Source organism: Podarcis filfolensis (genome assembly GCF_964270895.1).
Source record: "Podarcis filfolensis genome assembly, chromosome: 1".
NCBI lineage: Eukaryota > Metazoa > Chordata > Lepidosauria > Squamata > Lacertidae > Podarcis > Podarcis filfolensis.
The window spans coordinates 106811676-106827086 of NC_139604.1; the positions used below are offsets into that span (position 1 = coordinate 106811676).

General features: G+C 44.3%; 1 long non-coding RNA gene across 1 annotated transcript; it reads left to right on the top strand.

The window, feature by feature from the left end:
• The first annotated feature begins 6642 nt into the window (after nucleotides 1-6642).
• LOC310766602 lies at nucleotides 6643-10627 on the top strand. The gene is made up of 2 exons (XR_014550277.1): nucleotides 6643-6708; nucleotides 10423-10627. It is a non-coding gene; the product is annotated as an uncharacterized lncRNA (long non-coding RNA).
• The last annotated feature ends 4784 nt before the right edge of the window (nucleotides 10628-15411 follow it).

The window sequence follows — 15411 nt, forward strand, 5'->3', positions numbered from 1 at the left end:
CCCTGAACTCTTACTTTGTCTTGCTGCTATGTTTCTGGCATGACTCAAGGTTCTGGGTTATGATCATTTATATCCAAAATAGCTCGAGACCAGAATAACCTGAGGGCTGCTTTCCTCTGTACAAACTGGCCAGGAGTTTAAAACATTTTTATATTGCCCTTCATCAGTAAACTGTCATTGTAAGCCATCTGGCAAAGGGACGTGTTGCTTTTATGTGCCGCTGGGTTCTGTCCTGGACCCATTGTTGCTCAACATCCTTATAAATGACTTGGATGAAGGAATTGAGGGGATGCTCATCAAATTTGCAGATGACACCAAACTGGGAGCGGTAGCTAATGCCGCAGAAGACAGAATCAGAATTCAAAATGGCCTTAACAGATCGGAGAACTGGGCACAAGCTAACAAAATGAATTTCAATAGGGACAAATGCAAGGTTTTGCACTTAGGCAGGAAGAACCAGATGCACAAATATAGGATGGGGGACACCTGGCTTACTAGCAGTACATGTGTAAAGGATGTAGGGGTCTTGGTGGACCACAAGCTTAACATGAGTCAAAAGTGTGATGCAGCAGCAAAAAAAAGTTAATGCTATTCTAGTACCACTCTATTCTGTCTTAGTCAGACCGCACTTGGAATACTGTGTCCAGTTATGGGCACCATAATTTAAAGAGCTGGGGATGTTTAGCCTGGAAAAGAGGAGACTGAGAGAAGATTTGGTTTTGGGGGTGGGGAATTATACTTTTCAGACACATACATTTAACTGCTTTTACAATCATTTTAACATTTTAAAATTTGACTTCCTTCCCCCTCTTTCTGTGGTTCCTTAAATTTATTTTTAATATCTTCTGCATATCCAAATTAACTTAACTTACTCATTTATTTATCTTATTTAAATATATACTCTTATGTAGCTGCAGGCTATTACAATAATCCTGCCAGTGTTTGTGTCTGTTTACAATTTATCAGTAAATATTCAATAAATAATGTCCATTCTTTTATAAAAAGTTTGTTATCTTTATTTCTTATATTCTTCTGGTAAGTTTCACCATTTCTGCATATTCCATAAGTTTTTGTATCCATTCTTCCTTTGCTGGGACTTCTACTTCTTTCCATTTTTGGGCAAGTAACATTCTTGCCACTGTAGTCGCATACATGAATAAAATTCTATACAATTTGGGTAGTTCTAGCCCTATAATTCCCATGAGAAAGGCTTCTGGGAGTGTGTGTTTTTGCAAACGTTATTTTAAACATCCTTTAAATTTCATTGTATATCATTTCCCAGACTGAGAGAAGATATGATAGCCATCTTCAAATATCTTAAGGCTGTCACATGGAGGGGGGAGCATGCTTGTTTTCTCCTGCTCTGGAGGGCAGGATTCAAACCAATGGCTTCAAGTTGCAAGAAAGGAGATTCTGACTAAACATTTGGAAAAACTTTCTGACAGTAAGAGCTGTTCGGCAGTAGAACAGACTCCCACGAGAAGTGGTGGGCTCTCCTTCCTTGGAGGTTTTTAAACAGAGGTTGGATGGTCATCTGTCATGGATCCTCTAGCTGAGATTCCTTTATTGCAGGGGGTTGGTCTAGATGACCCTTGGGTTCCTCCCAACGCTAAGATTCTATGTTTCTATGATAGCTTGGTTTACTCAGGGAGTTTATCAAAAGCTTTTTGTAAGTTCAAATACATAAAGCATACCAGATCACCCATATCTATATGTTGGTTGACAGTGACACTATGAAATAATTCTAAAAATCTGGTGATGCAGGACTTCCAGTCATAGACACCATGCTGAGTTTTCCTCAAGAGGACTCATTACTCCACATGCTTAATAATTCTAGATGTACAAAGCAATCCTAAGTAGAGGAAGCAGGCGTAAATCACCCCTATACCAAGCTCTGTCCAGGAGCGGGATTACTGCTGGCTGAGCCAGTCTAATGGAGCACTCCAACCCCAAGATCTACCAGGATGAGGAATTTAGGATCCAGTGGGTCTCCAGCTCAGGCCACCGATCCCTGGTACAGTTGGGCTATGCCAACATAAGCTCCACATCTCAGCTCAGCTAGAGAAACAGCAGCATAACTCTCTCATCCCAGATCACATGAGTTCCTCTCAGCTTGCAGCGGCCCTGCTCCTGATCAGAGTTTGGAATAGGGATAATTTACACCAGTGTCACTTAAACCAGTGTAAATTCCACCAGCTTCCAACCAACTGTGCCTGAGATCTGCTGGATCCTAACTTGCTCATCCCAGTGAATCTTGCCTTTGGAATGCTTCCTTAATCTTGCTTTTCACTAACTTACCTTGGATAGAAGTTATTTCCTGTATTCTCGACTGCATCCCTTTGAAAAACATTGAGTACACTGAGTACCTTTCAACTGCCCAGTAACAAGGCTGATTTTGATAAGCTGCATATATTGTTAAAGATAGTTAATTTCAGGATGGCATTTACCCGAGAGTCCTTAAAGAATTCTATGAGTTCTACACAGACTCTTGGATAAATGCCACCCAGAATATAGTGTTTGTTAATTTTTAACTTACCAATTAGCCTCAGAGTTTTATATGTTGTAATCCTGATAGACTTAGTCCATCAGAAGCTCTCACCAAAAACAGTGTTTCAGGCAGGCCATGAATATTTCTCCAAATCTTACACATGGCTTTATCCACAACCTGCCTATCCTCCTCCAGCAATCTTTCCATCATTCAATGGTCCCACTGGTGGGGGAACATTTTACTTCTGCTGCCTTCGAAAGGGTGTGTATTGTGTGCTTCAATGTCTTTAGCAATAGGTTTCCTAAGCTTCAAGGTTTTTGCTTGCTTTGCTATCAACTTAGCGTTCTGCCAGAGTTCATACTCCTTTTTATTTTGCTCCTTTGGGCAAGAAAATTCTACTTTTTAAAAGGAAGCCATTTTGGCACCTTGGCTCTATTTGTTAATGACACGCAAGCTCTGAAGTTGTCACTATGGATGGCTCTGTGCCCATGTTACAAATGTGTTCCCAAGGACAGGCAAGGGGTACATCATAGGCAGCATTTCTGCAATATGTGATCTGCTCCCTTTGTTATTGCTGCATCTTTGTGACATTGATGAATGATGTCGACACTTATGACAAAGGGGAAGGAGGGAGAGCACTCCTTGGCTCTGATAGGCTCATCAAGGGTACCACCTGCCTGTGTCATCTAAGGAGGAGGCAGGAAGGCAGAAGTAGAGCAGGCTGACTGGATGGCTGGATGGGAGTGAGCAGAAGGTGGAGGTCACAAAGGGAAGAGGCTGGTTGGGGGAATTTGTGGGGTGTGTGTGGAAAGAATGTGGGATGGATAAATAAGGAGGGGAGGGAAACAAAATGGATATCCTTGCCCACTGGTTGTATGTGGCCCCTAACCACTTCCCCCTGAGAGAATGTGGCCCTTGACACCAACTAAGTTGCACCCTCATCCTAGGGTCTCATAAGTTGATATATATTTTTGTAACGCCTTTTCAGTCTCAGAGTCAGTGAGTCCTGTTCACCAGCTACACCCTTGCATCTCTCCTCAATACTAAAATGTATGTTGAAATCTGTCACATTAATGCAGGACTTTCTTTCCTTCATGGGCCAAGCTTAGGTCTGACGTGTGTGTTTGTTGCCTGCTTGCAAACCTCCTGTTTTCCTGAGTTTGCAGCTCAACTCCGGAAATCTGCTGTGGGCAAAAATATGTCATCCAAAGCAGCTATCTTGGAACACATTATGTTCTACATGTTGCCACACACTGAAAATCAGTCAGGAGAGTTTTAAGGGACTCAAGTGAAAAGTTTGCTTCTTTCCGACAGGCTGTTGCCATGGTGTAGCCCAGGTAGCCGTGTTTTAGAAATAAGCTATCACTCTGACAGCATCACTTGCCATATGTGAGACATCAGCTTGGACAGGAAAAGGGGGGAAAGAAATGCAAAAGGAAGAACTATCCAGAGGAACAAAATGCACAGATGTTTGTATAATAATGCTAGAAACCTCAAAGTAAAAATGCTGGTGGCGCCCAGAATCCAGTTAGAGATGCAATTGTTGATAACAGCCTGGGATCAAGCACTCTTGAATTGAAATTATGTAAGTGGGAAATTGCCAAGAAAGTCCAACACGGTCAATTTTAATTTTAGAAGATAATTAAAAATAATATCTCTCTATATAACATATTTCCTAGTCTGTCATCACACTGTGATGGCAATCTGAACCTGTTAGGGGGCACAAGAGGCACACAGACTGAACCAAAACTTGCAGGAATCCACCTTGGACCCAAAATGGATCACTTAGGGAAGGGGAGGAAGAGGCACCACCATAACCTGACGTGGGGAGTTCTCCTCCCTCAGAGAGAGGATGGTTTTGGGGGAAGAGATAATTTGACACGTGTGGGTTTGGAATGTGAGGAAGAAGGAACTGGGGCATGGAGAGGGGAGATGTGGTAATGAGAACTCTGGGGAGAGAGACTGAGGCAAGGAGAAGGGCGTTGGCAAAATGAAACAGCAGGAGGGCACCCCCTAGTTAGTTAAAAGAATGTTATAGAGGCATGACAGGAATGTCAAATTTTACCAGGAAGCTTGGAGGTGAACACCATTATACAGTGGTACCTCAGGTTAAGAACTTAATTCGTTCCGGAGGTCCGTTCTTAACCTGAAACTGTTCTTAACCTGAAGCACCGCTTTAGCTAATGGGGCCTCCTGCTGCCGCCACACAATTTCTGTTCTCATTCTGAAGCAAAGTTCTTAACCTGAGATACTATTTCTGGGTTAGCGGAGTCTGTAACCTGAAGCGTCTGTAACCCGAGGTACCACTGTACTAGGAGCTCAGATAAAATGTATATCACAGATCAGAAAGGATGAACAAGTTCAAGAGAATGCAAGCATGGTTAACTAGCATCAACAGAGTACTGTAATATAAGGTAAGAATTTCTGCAAGTGTTGTTTAAAAAGTGTCCAGCGCGCACGCACGCACACACACACACACACCAAGGCAAAACAAATGTAAGTTTATGATGAGGCAAACAAATAAAGAATGTAAGGACTGAGTTGCTAAAAACAACCAACATGTATTTATTTATTTGCATTCATTAGGCGCAGGAAACTAGTCAAGGAGGGAATAGGGGGACCTTTAAATGACAAGGATGTGAGAGGAATGCTGAAGAGATTGCAGAGAGGCTAGCCCATGAATTATTTGCTTTGGCATTTGCTGTAGATGTTAGAAAGACACCTGAACCATTGTTTCCCAAAAGGGTATCTCAGAGGTTAGGACAGTCAAAGCGAGGTGACAGCGAATGAAAGCTTACAGCTAATTGACAAGTTACAAATTCACTAGCCGCCAGATGGCACCCACCTGAGAATCCTTTAACAAATCTCAAATGAGAAATTGCTAATCTTTTCACAGGCATGCTTCTTTTATTATTAAAGCCATCCTCCTTATGAAAGAATTTTGAATGCCACAAATTTTAAAGAGGGGAAGGAATCCAGGAAATTATAGACTTGCCACTGTGCTCGGTATATGGGCAGAAAACATTATTAAAACTAGAAACATTAAACATCTATAAGCAGTGCTATTTTTCTAGAAAAAGAGGGGTCAGAATTCACCATACACATCTCCCTTGTTCTATTATAATGGCAGGGACGGGGGTGGCGCTGTGGTCTAAACAACCGAGCCTCTTGGGCTTGCTGATTGGAAGGTCGGTGGTTCGAATCCCCGCAATGGAGTGCGCTCCACATGCTCTGTCCCAGCTCCTGCCAACCTAGCAATTCAAAAACATGACAGTGAAAGTAGATAAATAGGTATCACTTTGGCGGGAAGGTAAACGGTGTTTCCATGTGCTCTGGTTTTCGCCACGGTGTTCTGTTGTGCCAGAAGCAGCTTATTCATGCTGGCCACATGACCCGGAAAGCTGTCTGCAGGGAAAATGCCGGCTCCCTTGGCCTGAAAGTGAGATGAGCACTGCAACCCCATATAGTTGCCTTTGACTAGACTTAACCGTCCTGGGGTCATTTACCTTTACCTATTGTAATGGCAAATGGCTCCCACCTGAGAGGTGCTGGAACTGGGTTCCAGTAAGTTCCAGGTGGGGGGGGAAGTCCTGTCTAGAAGGATAAACCTTACGAAGCATGGCTTCTGAAATTCTCCTTGCCAATCTTTCTGAATTCTTTAAGCTTTAACAAGCATACATTATGCTCTTGGGACTTCCAAAATACTTTGTCCAAGTCCCTCATCAAAGGCTCCTGAATAAATTTAGCAATCATGGGATATGAAGCTCCTCATAAACTGGGCAAGATGTATTCTCAGTCTGATCCAGCACAGCTTTTTAAAATGTTGCTTTTAAATTGAAAATAAATATTCTTCCTCACCTGCTCCAGCTAATGTCCAGCAAAGCTATCCTGAAGAACTTAAGGTTTGGATTTAAAATACTCTTATGCAATGATTTAAGGTACTCAGAAAGAAGTCCCACTGTGGATAATGGGACTTAATACATTGAAAATATGTCATTATGTACTCTTTCTGATCCAGCTTGCATGTTCAAGTCACATATCAGTCATACATTGTGTCCTCAAACTGATCATGGAGACAGACACTAGACTCTTTTAGGGAGATTGTGATATCACATTACATCACTGCTAAGTAAACAGATTTCTCTAACAATATTGTCTCAGTTTTCCCTAGCTGGCTGGCAGGCATGCTGCATTTTGTCAACTGGGATGCAAAGATGAAGGTTTGCTCTTTATGAATTGACTAGGTAACTTTATGGATGTTGTAACTTTAATAATAATAATAATAATAATAATAATAATATATAATTATTATTATTATTATTTATACCCCACCCATCTGGCTGGGTTTCCCCAGCCACTCTGGTCGGCTTCCAACAAAATATTAAAATACAATAGTCTGTTAAACATTAAAAGCTTCCCTAAACAGGGCTGCCTTCAGATGTCTTCTAAAAGTCTGGTAGTTATTTTTCTCTTTGACATCTGGTGGGAGGGCGTTCCACAGGTCAGGTGCCACTACCGAGAAGGCCCTCTGCCTGGTTCCCTGTAACTTGGCTTCTCGCAGTGAGGGAACCACCAGAAGGCCCTTGGTGCTGGACCTCAATGTCCGGGCAGAACAATGAGGGTGAAGATGCTCCTTCAGGTATACTGGACCACGGCCATTTAGGGCTTTAAAGGTCAGCATTTATCTTGCTCTATAGCATCTTAAACCAGAGCAGAGTCTTTGTATTAGAACGATATTTTATGGCTTTTTATATACAGTGGTACCTCAGGATGCAAACGGGATCCGTTCCGGAGCCCTGTTCGCATCCCGAACGGAATGCAAGACGTGACGGCGCGTCTGCGCATATGTGGGTCACGTTTCACCACTTCCGTGCATGTGTGTGATGTCATTTTGAGCGTCTGTTCATGCACAAGCGGCGAAACCCGGAAGTAACACGGAGTGGAACTCGAACGCGCTCAACCTGAAGCACATTCAACTCGAGGTATGTCTGTACTTGAATTTTATTTACAAAAAATGTAACACAGGGCATTATTCTGCTAAGTAACTGAGGTAGCAGAACAACTTCTGCTTGCACAATGGGCTTTCTCTCTTCTCCATGTCACCTCCGCTGTCCCCAGATTTTCTCCAGGGGGTTGGGGAACCCCTAGAACAGATTATGAGGGTGCAGGAGGAAGGAGAGGAGAAGAATGTTTCCTTGCGCTGATGAAGTATTTGCCATTCCACCAATGAACCCAAGCATATAAAAAGGCATAAAATTCTTTTATTGGAGAATGCTTTATCACAAATCAGGGTACAGGCAGTGAAGCAGTGTGTGTCATTTCCGTGAAAATCGAGCCCATGCAGAAGATGTTTTAACCAGTAATTGTAGGAAGCAGTGTCTGGCAAGGTATGCAAGTCCTTTCTGGGGAAGGGAAGTGGCAGGCAAGGTCCAATTAGTGAATATTGAGAAAGGGAGATCAGGGCAGAGCCGGTCTTGTCTTGCATGGGGCCAGTACAATTATTATTCAGCCATTCTTTTACTTGTCCCTGGACTATTCAAGCTGCTGTCACCCAGAAGCCTTATAATTGTTCAGCACACACAGTGCCCAGATCCCAAAGAGAAATGTTTGCACTCTGTTCTGCATTGGTCAGGCTGCCTCTGAAGTACAGTACTGTGTGTCCAGTTTAGGGCACCACATTTGAAGAATTACACTGATAAACTGGAGTGCGTCCGGAGGGTGGGGGACAGGATGATGAGGGGTGTGGAGACCAAGTCCTTTGGGGGAAAGTCAATAGAGCTGGACACGCTTTGCATTGAAAAGGAAAGATCAAGCTGAGAGACCATCAGGGTCTGCAACTATCTGCAGGGCTGTTGTGCACAAGATAAAGCAGACTTCCTTTTCTCTTGCTCCAATGGGTGGAACAAATAGACCCAACAGGTAGGAATTGCAAGGAGGCAGGGAAAGCTCCCTGACAGTCAGAACTGACCATCAGTAGAACAATCTGCCTCAGGAGGCAATGGGCTCTCTTCCACTGGTAGTATTTAAACAGAGTATAAAGAGCAGCCTACACCATCTTTTAGAACAACGGTCGGTAAATCATAGCCTCCCCCACAAAAAAACCCAAACTGTCATTTAAAATAGATTTCTTAATTGTGTCCCCCACCCCTAATGTCATGAGGTCTGAAGGTTTGTGGGGCTCCCATCCCCCCACACGATTAATTTATTCTTTTTCTTTTGCTGAGCACTCCTTTAGATCCACCAATTATGGGAGAGTTAGATTATCATTAATGATTAATAATATTTATCTGCCACTTAATATGCAAAATGCCTCAGCAGTTGACATAAAACACAGTAAGATCATTTGTCAGGGGCTTGGGAGCAGGGGCACAGGGGAGAGAGGAAATGGAGAGCGAAGGGGAAGAATCCGAGGGCAGCGTAGGGGAGTATGACAGTGACCCGAGAGATTCCATGAGCTTCTCCAGCGAATCAGAAGATTCCCAGAAGGGGGCGTCGATGGTCAGGGCAAGGGGGGTCCCAGGGGGGACGCACCAGAAACAAGGAGCCAGCGGGGAACCCCAAAGCAGCAGCGGGGGATCAGGACCAGTTTCCCCACCAGAGCGTAGTGGGGGGGAAGAGTCACAGGTGTCAGGACCAGCGTCTCCTCCAGCAGGGAGAGAAGATGAGTCAGGGCTGACCACGCCTCCATCGGAGAGTGGGGGAACGGAGGGGAGGTCCGTTGCAGCTAGCCTCCCCGAAGGGGGAAGCAGTGACAGCAGCAGTGAAACGGTCAGGAGGAAAGTTGCTGGCTGGGCGCACGTGCCAAGTTCAAATGTACAGGCGCGGGGGACAGCAGGAGACCCGGATTGGGAACCAGCTCCTAAAGCCCGCCGGAGGGAGGGGGAAGGCTCAGGGGATTCAGCGTCAGAAGAGTCCAGAAAGGGCGAGACCCCGACGGACAGGCGGAACCAGAGGCGGAAAGAACAGAGGAAGAGGTGGAGCAAGGCTAGAGTCTTAAACTAGTGTCTGGGGGGAGGAGATTCAGACGGAGCATCAGCGGTCTAGAGTTTGAGACGTAGAGCTGCACGCTGCGGCTCTGGAAGTGAAACTGAACTTCAATAAAGACTTTCGTACTTAACAACGAAGCGGCGTTGGTCCTTTGTGAGCTGGGACCTCGGGCAGCTCTGACATCATTAAAAAGGAAAGGGGGTGTGGAATGTATACGCAACACTTAAAACTGAACGTACATAGAAATACATCAGCAAAAACAGAGAAGCCATCAATAAAAGATGCAGTTAAATATCAATAAATAATAAAGCAGAATAATGTGGAGAAAGTTACGAGCCGGGGAATGCCTGCTTAAGCAAATGGATGGGCCTTCGAAGCTTGCCATTGAGCCTAGGGCTTGCCAATCGGAAGGTCGGCGGTTCGAATCCCCGCGACGGGGTGAGCTCCCATTGCTCTGTCCCAGCTCCTGCCAACCTAGCAGTTCAAAAGCACATCAAAGTGCAAGTACATAAATAGGTACCGCTCCGGCGGGAAGGTAAACGGCGTTTCCATGTGCTGCTCTGATTCGCCAGAAGTGGCTTAGTCATCCTGGCCACATAACCGGAAGCTGTACGCCGGCTCCCTTGGCCTGTAAAATGAGATGAACACCGCATACCCAGAATCGTCCACGACTGGACCTAACGGTCAGGGGTCCCTTTACCTTTACCTAACAGCAAGTGGAAGGGTGTCCCAGAGAGTGGTGGGATTCTGACCATTGGCCAATGTTACAGAACTTGGGGGGGGGTTCCCCCCAAATACTAAAATTTATAAATGCTAGGATTTGGGGTTATTTGTGATATGAAGGGAGAATATAAGCTGCAAAGGGGTTCCTGGGTAGCCTGGCCAAACTAGGGCTGTTAAGAGAGCCATTGTGGGTCATTAACAAGACAATGGAACTTCTTGCCCAGGTGTGACCAGAGATTGGAGATTTGGAAGGTTGCCAGGGTAACTGTTGTGGGAGAGGACAAGGAGCTTCTGGGAAGAAGAAAGGGTGAGATCCATCTTGGTGAGGGAGAAGGGAGAACTGCCTGCAATGCTTTGGACCATGCTGTAAGATCTGAACCCCCTTCATGCAGACTGAAGGTGAAAATATAAAACCATATATCTTGAAGCACGGCTGTTTCCGCTTTGTCTTCCATTCTCCAAAGGGACATGACCCTGTGTGTGTGCCTGTGGCCCCACACACTCCTGCCACTGTTTGACAGAGAGGGGGAGTGTTATTGTCCTGTTTGTGAGCCCCCCCCCCCACAGTACCTGTGAGAAACAAGATGCTTTGGTCTAATCTACCTGGGCTCTTGGTGCCTTACTGTCTTCATTATTTCCCCCTGGCTCTTTCAGGGTAACAACCACCGTCCTCCCAGATTAATTCATCAAAATGTGTCTTAACCTGGCTTCACTGTCTCAGTGAAAAATGAGAGAGAGAAAGAGAGCAGGAGAATGTAACCTTTTAGTTGTGATTAGGAAAGGCTGGAGAAAATGAGAGAAGGTTGAAATTAGAGGCAAATGTACCAAGCAGCAACTGGCTGCGCATCCTGATGTGTTAGGAAAGCTGTTGCTGAAATTAACATTTGAATCATTTGCTGCCGCCTTTCAAAGTCAAATTCCTTTCTGCATGCCAGGAAATATCACATAGGCAGGGAACAAATATTTGGAGGAGACTTCCACAGCTATAAAGATGGGAGAGGAGCTCTAAATGAAAAGAAAGATACCCGTCTTGTGCCTGCTCTGTAAGGAAGATGTATTACTTGGAATAATTGAGCATGAAGAGCTGTGTGGTGAAGGAGGGGAGCAAACGGATGATTCAGAGGCAGAAAGCAAATAGCACAGGGGGGTATTTAGTTTATCCTAAACAGCTAGAGGAAGACATGGAATTTCCTAATAATGGCTGTTGGTGAGCATTCAGGCAAGGGTGACCAGGACATTGAACAATGATTGTGCAAAACAGCAGGATCCTCATTAGCAGTCACAGGGAGCCACAACAACAACAACAACAACAACAACAACAACAACACTTGTTAGTCTCTGAAGGTCTCCAAGCATCTTACAACCCATTTGTACAGCCCCTCTCCACAGCATGACTAAAAATTCATAAAACACCTTTTTTTACCTCAAGTGATGTTGGCTTACAAGTGATGTTTGCCAGTGTCATTTTCCTGATGTTACAGATGGGTGGCTGAGGTTAAGAGAAAGGTGTCTTGCATAAACAATGCTGTCAGGACAGAAATTCTGAGCTCCATCCAGCAGGAGGGTCCTCAAATGCAGCAAGGTTGGTGAACCACATTTGAAGTGTGGTAATATACAGTACCATCTAAAGGAGTCCCCACGTGAAACCATTAAGTTCAGGGTAAAAAAATTACTTTGCTACACCACTGCCTTGCATAAAAAGCTGCCCTTTGCGCTTCATGTTCCTGCCACTACCATTTCTCCACATCTAAGTACCAGGCCGAAGGCTGTCATTAGTTAAAGTGGATGTCTTGTATGCAGGAGCAGGAGGAAAAGACTTTCCTGGGGCAGGCTACAGTATGAGACCCTTCCTTGGAACCAGTGGGTATTCTAGGAAAGAAAATCCATTCCTAGTGTCAGGACAGGGATCCATATGTATGTATCCGTAACAGTAATTATAAAAACACACAGAGAAAGCAAAGGCTACAATGGCCTTGCTACCTATCACAGCATATTTCTGCTAGTAAAGTGTTGTGCATGACTATGAAGCTCTATAAATAATAACACATCCTTATATTCATACATAACCCAGTTGCTGATTGTGTGTTGAATATTCAGCACCCAACAGACGGTCCTTCGTTTCCTCTCTTCAGAATGGAAATGACCAGTTACTAAAGATAAAATATTCATTCCCCTTTCATTCTCTTTTCCCAAGGCTCTCCTTACAAAATGTGCTTCTGAGAAAAATCCACAATACAATTTGAAAGAACTGCCCTTGCATCAGATGAAACCACATCTTACAAACCAATCTGTTCAACAAAATTCCACTACGCAGCTGGGGAGGGGTAATTTACAGAGAGATGGCAATAGGGGGAGAGTGCTTAACCCCTCTTCCATCTACCTCTTCCCCCTTCCACACAACTGTCACTCAAACCTCCCTCTTCCCAGTGACATTCCAGATGTGTTTGTGAGAGAATCCTGCTCTGTATGTGCATGTTGTGTTATGACACTGCAAATGTTCCTGGGGTATTGCTCCTAGATCACTCATAGCATTCAGTGGGAGAGGGGGAGCCAGGTGAATAGGCCTTGCCTTGGTGAAGAGGTAGGACATTTTCACACATTACCTTTCAGCTACCTTTGAGTCTTTAATGTGACTCCTGCCAACCTAGCAGTTCGAAAGCACAGCAGTGCAAGTAGATAAATAGGTACCACTGCGGCAGGAAGATAAACGGCATTCCCATGCACTCTGGTTTTTGTCACAGTGTTCCGTTGCGTCAGTAGTGGTCTAGTCATGCTGGCCACACGATCCAGAAAGCTGTCTGTGGACAAATGCCGGCTCTCTCGGCCTGAAAGCAAGTTGAACGCCGCAACCCCATAGTCGCCTTTGACTTGATTTAACTGTCCAGTGGTCCATTACCTTTTTTACCTATAGATAGGTAACAGCACGTAAAGAATCAGCTAACTGGTTACTCTTTGTTTGCTTTCTTCATTGCATAAAAATTCCTAATAAGCAACCATGCAGATTTAGCAGCAGTCTCAAAACAAAGGAATATAAGCATACAATGTATTGTTCTGTAATTTGTTTCTAATATGTATGGCTGAACATTTTCTTGTGTCTGATCTTATCGCGCCAATATATAAAATACAGTAGTACCTCGGGTTAAGTACTTAATTCGTTCTGGAGGTCTGTTCTTAACCTGAAACTGTTCTTAACCTGAAGCACCACTTTAGCTAATGGGGCCTCCTGCTGCCGCCGCGCCGCCGGACCATGATTTCTGTTCTCATCCTGAAGCAAAGTTCTTAACCTGAAGCACTATTTCTGGGTTAGGGGAGGCTGTAACCTGAAGTGTATGTAACCTGAGGTACCACTGTATACTAAATTTTTCAATGACAAAATTATCAAGTTGTCGGCATTCCTTCCCTTTTACAATATCAGTTAATTTGACCATATAAGCCAATTCCTATACAGTGGTACCTCGGGTTAAGTACTTAATTCGTTCGGGAGGTCCGTTCTTAACCTGAAACTGTTCTTAACCTGAAGCACCACTTTAGCTAATGGGGCCTCCTGCTGCTGCCGCGCCGCTGGAGCACAATTTCAGTTCTTAACATCATCCTGAAGCAAAGTTCTTAACCCGAGGTAATATTTCTGGGTTAGCGGAGTCTGTAACCTGAAGCGTATGTAACCTGAAGCATATGTAACCCGACGTACCACTGTACTAGGAACAGAGAATAGAGCTATAACCTAGCAGCAACAAAAACTGAAGGGGAATCAAGAGAATTATATAATTGCTGTGATGTTATGAAGCATTTCACAGGGGGAAGGCATTAGTAACAAATCCCCAATTAAGCAGCAATCCAGCAAACAAGACATCCTTAAGGAGTGTGAAGGTCTCAGGCAAGACATAATTCTGAAAGGCAGGACAGGTGAAGGACATCAAAAGCTTGGAGGAGACACAGAGAAAGTCGCTATTCTCTCTCATCCAATGCATGTTGCTAAGCATCTGCCTTTATGTGTCTCCTGCTCCTCTTGGCGTTATAAAACGTATCTGAAAAAAAATCATTCTCCGCATTCCCGAAGTGCAGTCACCTCTGGAGGAAGAACCAGGTATTTTAACTCAGCACAAAGTGAAAAGAGAAGATTTCTCCACACAGCCTAGACATCCAGATGAATTTGGAAAAGAAGGAAGCACAATTCAATAAGCTACCAATAACGACTAAGGCTGAACTCCTGGACAGCCTTCATCACAAGTAAATTCTCACTATACTTACTTCTAAGTAAGCATGCATGGGATCATTTGAGAGAACATTTTTAACAAAAGTCATATTTACTCTGGGGAGACTGCCAGTGCATGACCTTTGAAATCACAGAGTCATCAGCATCATACACTGCGGTGCCCAAATTAGCTCTGGGGCCCTCCAGACTCCTGCTTTTTGTGGGTGTGTTCTGATCCTAAACCTCTGCTGTCTTGTGGCTCTACTCATTTGTGAGAAAGGCTTCGGGAATAAACCCCAAGGAGAAATCCATACCCCGCTGACTTGTGGGACCTCTTCGGGAAAAGAAAAGGCTAAGAAGTAAATCCTGCACAAATCCAGAGTGGAGTCCTTAAGACTGAATCTGTATCATGTGTTCGGCAGCAACTCTCCAGGGAATCAGGGAAAAACATCTGCAGCCTTGCTGAGTTGTTTTTTGTTATGGAACATCCAGTGGTCCATAATGTTGTTTTTTTTAATGGACCAACTTTTACCAGGACTTTGATAATCTTTGGTAACATGGCATCTTGAGCAAGGCCAAAAATTGGCCCTCCAAAAGATGGTTGTACCCAAGGGGGAAAGCTGTCATCCCAAATCAAGTAAATAAATAAAAATACTTAACTCCATCCCCATCATCCAGCCCGGACACTGAGATCCAGCGCCGAGGGCCTTCTGGCAGTTCCCTCGCTGCGAGAAGTGAGGATACAGGGAACCAGGCAGAGGACCTTCTCGGTAGTGGCACCTGCCCTGTGGAACGCCCTCCCAGCAGATGTCAAGGCAATAAACAACTACTTTACTTTTAAAAGACAACTGAAGGTGGCCCTGTTTAGGGAAGTTTTTAATGCTGTTTTGTTTTTAATATTCAGTTGGAAGCCGCCCAGAGTGGCTGAGGAAACCCAGCCAGATGGGCGGGGTATAAATAAATTATTATTATTATTATTATTATTATTATTATTATTATTATTACTGACCAACCACATCAC